Source organism: Heterodontus francisci, chromosome 32, assembly GCF_036365525.1.
Source record: "Heterodontus francisci isolate sHetFra1 chromosome 32, sHetFra1.hap1, whole genome shotgun sequence".
In the NCBI taxonomy this organism is placed as follows: Eukaryota; Metazoa; Chordata; class Chondrichthyes; order Heterodontiformes; family Heterodontidae; genus Heterodontus; species Heterodontus francisci.
In genome coordinates, this window is record NC_090402.1 from 23,296,487 (window position 1) to 23,308,998 (window position 12,512).

A 12,512-nucleotide genomic window follows, 5' to 3' on the forward strand; every position below is an offset into this window, starting at 1 on the left:
TGACTGAAGCTGTAAATTTCTCATGAAATGAAAATTTCCAAATTACATTTCTACTCTTTGATTTGTAATTCGTTTGTTTCAGTGTAGAAATTAAATGTTGCATTCAGTTAGGATTATAAAATATTCAGCTAGCATCACTCTTGACCTAACTGAGCATGATGACACAAAACTGGGTGGGAGTGTGAGCTGTGAGGAGGATGCAGAGAAGCTGCAGTGTGATTTGGACAAGTTGAGTAAGTGGGCTAATGCATGGCAGATAATGTGGATAAATGTGAGGTTATCCATTTTGGTAGCAAAAACAGGAAGGCAGATTATCTGAACGGCTATAAACTTTTTTTCAAGCACGTGACACAGCATGCTGTTATCAGTTGCTGAAGGACCCAGGTAAACTCAAAAATCCAAAACTTGCTGTCCAAGTTGTGCTGCTCCACTATTAGTTTTGTAAAATGGCACCTTGCTGTCTGCTGGCTCACCACTGAAATGCGTTGAAGGGCATGAAGTTGTTTTATTTGTCCGGTAGATGCAAACTAAGTTCACCACAAAGTTTAAGCCTTGTCCATTTTAAAATTTAAGCATGGTTTTAATAACATGGTAAGTGTTAATTACTGCCAATCAACCTCTCTGGCAATGCAAATTAATTATTAGAACTGAAATCTCATTGCTTTAGGGTTTTAATTGGGGATTTTAAAATGTAAATTAAAGAACATTATAGTAACTTGTCTTTTTTCTCTCTCTCGCTGTCTTAATCCAAACTTTCTTTTTCTCTCTCTTTGTTTCTGTACCTGATCTGGCATTGAATTTGCCCACTCTAATTTAGACTTCCTTATCCAGCCTTGTGGTGCTAATTTCACAATCTTTAATCTGATTTGGTTCACCTCAGGTCCTTGATGCCTGTTTCCCTCACTGCAGCATTATTAACTTGCACTTTCAGCAACTTGCCACACAAGTTTCTTAAAACCTAAACTGACAAGTCTAACTAATGGATGATGCTGTTTGATGCCCTGCCATAGTAAATTATAGCCAATTGCTTCTCCTTCCCTGCCTCGAATCCCTTCAAAGGCAGGGGTTACAGACGATTGTCGATGAAATTCTGATCGGTTGGAATTATCAGGAAGTTGCTTAGGGTGATGGACTTTATTTATTTTTGCCGCTTTACTTGCAGTATTTGGCCTCTGTTCTTTACTGTGCCCCATATTGCTTGGAATTTGTAGGTGCTGTCGTGTTCAAACACCCAGCATTGGGTTGCCCAGGTGCTGTGCCATGCATAAAATGACAAAAATTTCTAATATTTATATTAGTACTGAAATTCTAGAGGGAAGTGTAAAATGTTTCGGTGCATGTATAAAAACCAAGTTCAAACTGGTAAATGTCTACTTATTTATTTACCACTTGTATTCACATTTTAAGAAAGTAAAATTAACATATTTGTCCTGTGAAATTAATAGACTGACTACAGTTCAGATTGACTTAATGAAGTCTAATTCCCAGTGATATTCACTGATTTTTAGATAATTGTACTTACACTAGATATTGCCCCAAGACTGAAATAACTACTGTATTTCCTTAATTAGGTTTAGTTTAAACTTTTTACATACTTAAAACTTTCTTGCCTAAGCGCTCATCTAATTCTGGCCTCTTGAGCATCCCCTGTTTTTAATCACTCCACCAATGGTGGCCATGCCTTCAGTTGCCTAGGCCCCAAGCTCTGGAATACCCTCCCTTACACCTCTGTGCCTCTCTACCTCGCTTTCCTCCTTTAAGACACTCCTTAAAGCTGACCTCTTTGACCAAGCTGTTGGCTATCTGACCTAATATTTCCTTTTGTGGCTCGGTGTCATACTTTGTTTCATAATGCTGTGAAGTGCCTTGGGGCATTTTAATACTTTTAAAACGCTATATAAATATAAGTTGTTGAGTAATTTAAAGCCATATAGTTTATAGATGAGGAAATTTAAGCTGCCTTTTGTGTGTAATGCCTTTTTTAAAAAATGATAAATCAACACAATAATTTTTTTAATCATAGCAGGGCATAGGTCTTGCATTAACTTCAAAGGTTAACATCCTGCAAGTAGTGGTGTGGTAAATCAGTTCGAATGTAAAGTTTACTTGGAAGTTGAGGATTACATTTCTTCCTTTCCCATTGTATAGACAGTCACCATTGATAGTTAAATTGTTGACTAATTGTTTAACATAGTCAAGTCATCTAAGATTAAAATTGCCAGGCCTAGTAAAAGCCTAGAGTTGTTACTTAAGGGATTGAGATTCGAGCTTTGAATGAACCATTGGAACCACCCACCAACCACCCGTTTCCCCCCACTCCACCCACCAGACTGCACCTCCCTCATTCTCAAACTTCTCAAGGTGAGAACCAGTGGAGCATATTAGTCAGATTTTGAACCTTAAAAAAGCTCCCAGCAATTTTAATCTTCGGCTACATTTCAGTTAGTGTTCTTGAATTTAAATGTCATAATATTTCTGTTCTTAAAAAATAAACAGAAGTTTTGGGAAGAATATGTGGTTAGCATAAATTGGAATGTCAGTGGAATAGAAATGGTTCCAGCTTTTGATTTTAAGGCCCTAAATATTGAAAAATATGAATTTGTTTTATAGAGTTGGTCTTAATGTTGCAAATTAAGTTTCATTAAAATAAGGCTCAAATGCAGGCGTGATCTATGTTAGATGTATTTAACATAAAACAATCTCATTTTTGCATACATTTTAACTTGAGAACCGGACTAATGCTGAATTAGATTATGCATAAACTAAATTCCTGAAAATAAGCAAAGCTTTTGAAGCTATCAAAAGCCAATCAAGTTTATACTAAATGGATGTAGTTGAGACAATAGCTATTGAAGGGATTTCCAACCAGACATTACTTTGACAGCACAGTTTTTGACAATTCTGTACTGTCAACAAAAGTCAGAAAATGATGATGCAATGTTGTGTTGTCAGTCATAACAAAAATTTAATTTACTTTTGAAATGACAATGAGTCGGATTGAGTGGTCTTGCGCCATTATATTGGAGAAACCGGACAAGACAAGATTGAAATGCATGAAAATGGCTGGAAGAGGACTGAGTAATACAGTGAATTCATCACAAAGACGTCCTCGCCTGATGTGAAATGCAAGGTCATTTGGCTGATGGGCTATCATCAGACAGGATTTAATTTCATTCCACGGCCCATTAATTTCCCATCTTTGCAGACAGTAATAATGCCCATATGATCTATACAGTGACCGACAAAAAAAGCAAGCCAATAACAAAAAAAAAATTAAGCGAGGTCAGCTGCATCGTTTTCAGCCTCAATTTAGGTGCCTTTTTTTGGTAATGGTAATACAATGAGAAGGAAGATAATTCTTCTTTCCATTCATAATCTGCTGTTGAACTTTTTGTTTACAAAGCTATTTTGGACCTGAATCTCCTGTAGTCACCTTCTATTTTGGACATGTTTGTAAAAAAAAAATTAATGAGGAATCATACATGATATTTATTTCATTTGCATGGCAATGAAGAAGACACTTTCAACTTAAATAGCTGAACATTGCATTTGAATATCCAGTGACAAACTTTAAGAAAAATATTGGAGCTACTGTAGTACATTTATGCTGTAACCTGCCCGTGTCTGTGCAAAGTGTTAAGATTTCTTTGCCTACATCTCCTGCATGTCTCCGTAAGCAGGATCAGCCAATTAAAGTATCACTTGTGCAAGCTGTTCCGTGACCCTTATTGGCTGTTTTTCTTTAAGAAGATAGTAAACAGTGACCTTGGGAGTAGATTCACCATTTTTGTAATGCAAGGATGGTGCATGCAGACTCAGTGGGATGAGAACCCTTGTATATATATTTGCTTTTCTAAAAAGCAAGTAATATTTAATACCTTGCTTGCTCAGTGATGGTTTACATGAGTTAAGAGGAGGCGGTGATGTAGTGGTATTGTCACTAGACTGGTAACCCAGAAACCCAGGAAATTGCTCTGGGGACATGGGTTCTAAACCCACCATGGCAGAAGATGGAATTTGAATTCAATTAATGAATTTGGAATTAAAAGCTAGTGTCATGATCCTGAAACCATTGTCGATTGTCATAAAAACCCATCTGGTTCATTAATGTCCTTTTTAGGGAAGGAAATCTGCGGTCCTCACCTGGTCTGGCCTACGTGTGACTCCAGACCCTCAGCAATATGGTTGACTCTTAAAAATGCCCTCTGAAATTGCCTAGCAAGCCACTCAGTTGTATCTAACTACTTCAAAGACTATAAGGAATGAAACTGGACAGACCACCTGGCATTGACCTAGGCACCAGAAACGACAAGGGCAATCCCAGCCCTGTTGACCCTGCAAAGTCCTCCTTACTAACATCTGGCAGCTTGTGCCAAAGTTGAGAGAGCTTTCCCACTGAATAGTCAAGCAGCAGCCTGACATAGTCTTACTCTCTGAATCATACCTTACAGGCAATGTCCCAGACACCGCCATCACCATCCATGGGTATGTTCTGTCCCACTGGCAGGACAGACTCAGCAGATGTGGCAGCACAGTGGTATACAGTCGGGAGGGAGTTGCCCTGGGATTCCTCAACATCGACTCCGGATCCCATGAAGTCTCATGGCATCAGATCAAACATGGGCAAGGAAACCTCCTGCTGATTACCAATTACTGCCCCCCCCACCCCCTCAGCTGATCAATCAGTACGCCTCCATGTTCAACAGCAGTTGGAGGAAGCACTGAGGGTGGCAAGGGCGAAGAATGTACTGTGGGTGAGGGACCTTCAAAGTCCATCACCAATAGTAGCTCGGTAGCACCATTACTGATTGAGCTGGCTGAGTCCTAAAGGACTATAGCTGCTAGACTGGGTCTGCGGCACGTGGTGAGGGAACGAACAAGAGGCAAAGACATACGACCTCGTCCACACCAATCTGCCTGTCGCAAATGCATCTGTCTAGGATAGTATTGGTAGGAGTGACCACCGCACAGTCCTTGTGGAGACGAAGTCCCGCCTTCACATTGATGATACCCTGCATTGTGTTGTGTGACAGTACCACCGTGCTAAATGGGACAGATTTCAAACAGATCTAGCAATGCCAAACTGGGCATCCATGAGGCGCTGTGGGCCATCAGCACCAGCAGAATTGTACTCAACTGCAATCTGTAACCTTATGACCCAGCATATTGCCCACTCTACCATTTCCATCAAGCCAGGGGATCAACCCTGGTTCATTGAAGAGTGCAGGAGGGCATGCCAGGAACAGCACCTCAAAATGAGGTGTCAACCCGGTGAAGCTAGAACCAGGGCCTACTTGCATGCCAGATAGCGTAAGCAGCATGTGATAGACAGAGCTAAGTGATCCCACAACCAACGGATCAGATCTAAGCTCTGCAGTCCTGCCACATCCACTCATGAATGGTGGTGGACAATTAACAACTAACTGGAGGAGATGGCACCACAAATATCCCCATCCTCAATAATGGGGGAGCCCAGCACAGTGCAAAAGATGAGGCCGAAGCATTTGCAACAATCTTCAGCCAAAAGTGCCAAGTTAGAAACACCACATGTACCGTCACTGTGTTCAAGTTTTAAACCTTGTGCAGTAAGCTAGCTGTCTGTAATGTGTCATGGAACTGTATTTATTTTCTCCTCTGATTAAAACAGTGTGCCTTTAAGACAGAGAGAAGCTTTTGGATTTCTGAGGCACAGTGTGCCAGCTGCACTTGTTACCTAGGCCACAGCAGGAGAGAGAGGTCACATGCTGTACTGTAACCATTTAACCGTGTGGAAAAACCAGAAAAAAAGCAGTTTTGAGAGACTCACCAGCAAAGCGTGCTACTGAAGAAAAGAGCTATCTATTTCTCTCAGCAGAAATTCTGCAAGGAGCTACAGGCAGAGTTTATTGCCTAAGGAGGAAAAAACCCTTTGAAGAGACCGTTTGTATTGTTGAAGTGAAGTTTCGACTGAGACTGTGGGTTTTAAAATTCAAGTTGACCTATTGCTGTGCTCATCGTTGAAAGAACTGATTGGTGCCTGCTGCATCCGAAGTGTTTGAATGCCTATCTACTAAGAGACTATTTCAGCAAATCTGCGAGAAGACTTCCAAGTGACATTTGATTATTTTCACAGAATACCTCACCCATCAGGAACATAACCCACAAAGACTTATATGCCAGTTATTTATTTATTCTTAAGTAACAGCTAATTTTTAAAACATTTTTTTAAAAGGGAAACCGGTTAACTGTGATTTTTGAGTGTATGTATTTGAATGGGGGAGTTAGGTTAAAATAAGAAGTCATAAGGTCTTTAGACATAGGTTTATCTTAATGTTTAAGATTTAGTTTTTTAAAAATAAATATTTAATTTGTTGTCTAAAGATACCTGGTTTGGTCCGTTTTATTCTGGGGTTACTAGAGGGTTTAATTTGGCTGTTTTCCAGTTGGGTGGGAAAACTTTAATAATATGCTGCGACCTGTGGAGTGATGGGACTGAATTGACAATGCATTGCGCCCGCCTCAGTCGTAACAACAAATGACAATATCTATTTCTCAGAAATTACGTCAATTAGTCTGGCGGTTTACCTATTAATGTACAATTATTTTATATTGTATGTTAGAATTTGACTGAGTGTCAGCCAAATTTGTGCTTTTGCTTTGAAGTCTAGGATGATGCATTTTTTTGAGCCATTAGCTTGATTAATGACTAGACATGCAGAGCAATTTGCTGCAGATACAAAATACGGAATATCTGTAAAATGCAAGACCTGTTATGCAGATATAATTTACTATTGTATAGTATTAAACTGCTAATCAGCAATTTGACAAGCTGAGGCATTTATTCATGCTGGAACTCATTTTTCTTAAACATAAAGACTTGGCACACATGCTGTATGCAAGTATTAAACTTTACCAATTATTGCTGTAGTTAATTTACTTAATTGAAACTGCAGCAGAAAGGAACATTCTTCCCACATTTGATGGCAGAATTTTCTGTGCAGTTAATGGTTTCATGAGGAAGTAGCAGTAAATGTGACTGGTCCAAAACAAACCCTTTAAAAAAAAAAAAAAATCCCTACGCATTCTTAAGAATGCACTGAATGTTGATATTGTGGTAAAATCTATTATTATTTAGTGTATGCAGACTTGGCATATAATTTCAGGCATCTTATTACAACATTGTCATCACCAGTATACAAAGTGCACAGGCCCCATGATTCAGCAAAGTGGGACATTATTTATATTTGTCCAAAAGGACATTTGTCATCATCACGAAAGCCCTATAGCTGAAGTTTTGAGGCGTACTGTGCCTGTCCAGTTTGAGAAATGCACAACTACAATGTGGCCAATTGAAATCTGGTTCATGATCTGTAGGCTTGGAGATGATTTATGGTGATTAGATTGACCATATATTGGGTGTCTTGAAGAGAGCTCTGCTGTTGGTGTATAGAACAAATGTGAGTGAATTGGCAGCATGGTTTTGTCACAGTCTATTCACTAATATTACGACTGCATCTGAACACTGAAGATGTGAAGGAGCTATACTGCTGAGAACTGCTAAATATGGGAAGGGAGGGTGGGGCCCAATGTGCATGATTTAATATGCCTAGTAGTGTGGAGTTGCATATCCATCTGCTTTGTATGTGGTGAGCAAATCCAAACAGAATTGCAATATTCTGCAACTGAGTAACAAAGTATGGAGCAAGATCAGCATAAAATCAAGGCATTTTCTTCCCGAATAGAGCCAGCAAATTTGGCAATTAGGTTATTTCAGTTTTCGGTAAGTAGTTGTTGTAGGTTAGTGACTGGTCGCAGAGTACATCCATGTAGACTGGGTGGGGTTCATGTTTGAGTTAACAGGTTAACATGATGGTGGGTACATGAGGCACTAACATTGTACAAGTGAAAAATTGAGAAAACCGTCTTTGTGATTGTTGGTTGAAGATGCCATTTCAGGCAGTACTGATTTCATACCATTAGTGAGTGTGGTCTGCAGGGTTGAAAACTTATCTAGCTTGAACAGCAAAACACTATTGTCAGCATAGATGAATTTCTGCTACCTAGATGCAGGCAGATTGTTTAAGTATTGATTAAAGGGACGGATGCTAGATCCAATCCCTGAGTGGTTTCATATTATGCAAAACCGTATAGTTCCAATGGTGCAAAGGCTGGTAGGGACCCAGAATCATGGCAATTTGACAAGTAATCCCATTCATCATGTACTTGCTGGTTGAAGACTTTATGTGGCAGGCTCGTACCACTCTAGGTAGGTGACTGTCAATTTCATTGACTGACACAGATGTTCAGATCTGTGTTGGACATTGAACAGCACCCAGGTGATGGATGAGACTCCAGGTTTTTCCACTCTAGCAAGTAAAGCTCATCTGTGAAGTTGACTCTTCCCAGCAAGCTTGTCGAGCAGCATCGAATGATTCAGCAGCTGGGTTGCTAGATTCCTCGTGCCCCCTGTTAGTAATGGATTTATTGATGAAGCTAATGATGCAAGCAACAAACTAAATCAGAGAATCCTCAGATCCAGTCAATTGGCGAATAACAACCAAAATGTTGAATTGGCCAGTATCAAATTTGAGATTTTTTAAAGCCAGTTGAAATTCAGTAATTTATGAATTTTGGTAACATTATTTTGTGTCTTTCAATATAAAGAAAAGGAAAGAAATACAAGTCTGTCTCTTCTCACAATCTGAGGACATCCCAAAGTGCTTTCTAGTCAATTAAGTGCACTCTGTTGAAATACAGGAACCACAACAGCCAATTTGCATACAGCAAGGTCACACAAATAGCAATGTGACAATGAACAGGTTTGGAGGCCAGAGTGCTACCAACAGCTTATACCTGTATCATCCATCTAGGTATTTGCCATCTTAATGAATATAAGAAAATAGGTTGGTGGAGAAAAGTAATCTGTCCCATTCAGGCAACAGTGCAGTCACGTACACCACTGAGCCCCCCTTTCCCAAACCATGCAGTCTTCCAAGAGAACAAAAAAAATGCATCCAGTTCAGTAAGTACTCTGGGGAAATTCCTCTCTGATTCCTAAAGACAATCAAACAAGGTCATGATAGCTTACAAACTCATAATTTCAGCTAACTTACTGTCTATAACTAGAGATGTCCTTGGGAATTTCATCTTTTTTTTCAAGGACTGTAGAAAATCCACATGCACCACAAGTTTTGTTTGTCTATTCCAGAAGTTGATGGTTCTGAAAAGAAATACTTTCTGTAATCTAACCTTCCTTACCAGAATGTTTTGTATGCATGCACTCTGGTCCTACCATCTCCATCTAATAGCATACTGAACTGGACTGAGTTCCATCCCTTCTTCATTTTAAAAGTCTTGATCACCTTTAAAGACAGTTTCATCAAATTAAATAGCCCTAACTCTTGGAGCCCATCCTCATCACTGAGGCCCCTAGGGCTAGACACCTCTGCCTGTGCATATTTTCGTTCACAATGTGCGGGTTGGGCCGGCGAGGGGGTGCAAAACTGGATACAGTACTCCTTAAGTGCAGATAAACCAAAGTTATGGCGCACTGACACAGAACACAAAAGTCCGAGTGTATCAGGCCTGTGTCCTCAGTACCTTGCTCTACGGCAGCGAGGCCTGGACAACGTATGCCAGCCAAGAGCGACGTCTCAATTCATTCCATCTTCGCTGCCTTTGGAGAATACTTGGCATCAGGTGGCAGGACTATATCTCCAACACAGAAGTCCTTGAAGCGGCCAGCACCCCCAGCTTATACACACTACTGAGTCAGCGGCGCTTGAGATGGCTTGGCCATGTGAGCCGCATGGAAGATGGCAGGATCCCCAAAGACACATTGTACAGCGAGCTCGCCACTGGTATCAGACCCACCGGCCGTCCATGTCTCCGCTATAAAGACGTCTGCAAACGCGACATGAAATCGTGTGACATTGATCACAAGTCGTGGGAGTCAGTTGCCAGCATTCGCCAGAGCTGGCGGGCAGCCATAAAGACAGGGCTAAATTGTGGCGAGTCGAAGAGACTTAGTAGTTGGCAGGAAAAAAGACAGAGGCGCAAGGGGAGAGCCAACTGTGCAACAGCCCCGACAAACAAATTTCTCTGCAGCACCTGTGGAAGAGCCTGTCACTCCAGAATTGGCCTTTATAGCCACTCCAGGCACTGCTTCACAAACCACTGACCACCTCCAGGCGCGTATCCATTGTCTCTCGAGACAAGGAGGCCCAAAAGAGGAAAGAAAAAAGAAAGAAATATCTAGCCTAGGTATAATAGTCTTTGTTACATACTCAATGGTTCTAGCAATACAGGGTGAAATCCTATTTACCTTCTCCATAGCCGTCTCTCATTTCCTCTGCACTTTTAACGAGTGATCATTCATTACTCCTATGTTTGTCTCTTGATCTGTTAGCTTTAAGATTTACTCCTGCATGGTATGAATATGCCTGAAGTTTCCCAATTCTAAATGCATAAAAATACATTTGTTAATATTAAATAACATCTGCCACACATTGGCCCACTATCCTTAACTTTTAGCAATTTAGCTGCAGCCTATTTAGTCCAAATAGGTAACCTTTATGCGTTTATCATCAAATTTAGGAATGGTCTGCTTAATGCTCTCTTGGCTCATGAAAATTAACATGAATGGCTCCAACACAGAATCTTGTGGTCCAGTTGTGACCTTTCGGATGTACTCACTTTAATGATAACACTCCACTTAGATTTTGAGCAGTTAATTTTCCAGCTAATTTCTTTCTCCTCAGTAGTTGTTCAAGTGTGCTACTTTATCCAATTATTTTTTTGTAAATCAAGATTTACAACATCAAGAAGATTAAACATTTGCCATTTTGGTCATTACCTCAAAACCCAGTCAGATTAGTGAGGCAAGACCGACAATTCATTAAACTGTGCTGTAAATTGATAATTGCTGCTGAATTCTTCAAGTGATCACAAACAACCTACTTGTATAATGCTTTCTAACTTGCAGTATTATAATTACCAGGGCCTGATTTTTTTCTTCTTCCCCGCCCCGCCCCCAAAAGTTGGAAATAAAGTTTTTTTAAAAAGGCACTAGGTTGCCTTCCTTCAATCCTTGGGAATTGGCTTGGAAGTTAATCAATTGAACGTACAATTTCACCTTCAGCATTCCACTTGACCTTTAGCATTCTGGAGTAAATGGAATTGGGTCCCCCAGCACCATCTTTCAAGCAGATTAATCTTCACTATGACCACTTCTGCACTTTATAATTGTGTTGCAGAAATTTTAGTAACCTGACTATCCTGTACTATTCAAACTGTAGCATTGCCTTTGGAAGTAGAACCAAAGCCAAGATTTTATTAGGTGTTTCATCCATATCATTGTCCTCAATCAAATTTTTGCCTGTTATTTTCCTCAGAAGGCAATTGTGATCTTGAATTGTTTTCTGAATTCTAACTGAAGTAGGCTTGCAATCACTACTGCAGTTTCCCACTTCAATTTTTTAAAAAAAGCTTTTATAGTAATGCAAACTTTAATGATCTTTAGCTTTTTAAAAATAGTTGTCCCTATTCTATTGACAGCTGTAGCTTGTGTAAGCAATGCACCTGAAATTGCTGCATTCAAATGTTAATTGAACTCTTAAACTCACCATTATAATTGCACTATATTTGCGCTGCAAATTGTTGGAATGTCAATCTAATAATGGCGCAATGAAGTCCATGACTGATCAGGAACCTTGGACTGCATGCCTAATCACTCGGCTTGCAGAGCAACCACATAGCACTGTAAATAGATGCCATAACTCAGAGGCTTGGCACTAGAAGGTGAGTGATCCGCAACTTCTGAAATGACTTAAAATCAACTTTAAAAGATACTTATCTTTTTATTGATTAAGGATAATATTACAGTGCTGGAGAGAGAGAGGATGTCCTGGAGGGGTCAAGGATAGAATCTTTGGTTAATGTTAAACAGTTGGGGTGCTATTACACTACAGGGTGTATTCTGTAGGCCAGCAAATAGTGGGAAAGCTGTAGAGGAGCAAATTTGCAGGGAAATTACAGAGAGGTGCAAAACCTGTGAAGTAGTGATAATGGGGGACTTTGATTATCCTAATATAGACTGAGATAAGAACCGTATAAAGGGCAGAGAGGGGGAAGAATTTCAGAAGCGTGTTCAGGAGAATTTTCTTGATCATTATGCTTCCAACCCAATGAGGAAGGAGGCATTGCTGGATCTGATTTTGGGGAATGAGGTGTGTTAAATGGATCAAGTAGGGCAACATTTAGGGTGCCATGATCATAGCTGTCTAAACCTTTCAATACTATGGAAAAGGACAAAGCAATCAGGAGTAAAAATACTTAATGGAAGGAAGGCCAATTTCAGTAAGGTGAAAAATGGATTTGTCCTAGGTAAATTGTAATCAAAGATTGTCAGACAAAACTGTAATGGAACAATGGGCTCCCTTTAACGAGGAGATGGTTTGGGTACAGTCAAAGTACATTCTCATGATGGGGAAAGGTAGGACAAAGAACAGCAGAGGTCCCTGGATAATAAAAGA

The 12,512-nt window shown here is 40.0% G+C and overlaps 1 protein-coding gene across 4 annotated transcripts in view; it reads left to right on the forward strand.

Annotated features, from left to right (window-relative positions):
• Window positions 1-12,512, forward strand: part of scai (suppressor of cancer cell invasion) — a 226,242-nt gene that overhangs the window by 119,458 nt on the left and 94,272 nt on the right. The gene's annotated exons all lie outside the window — the stretch shown is intronic.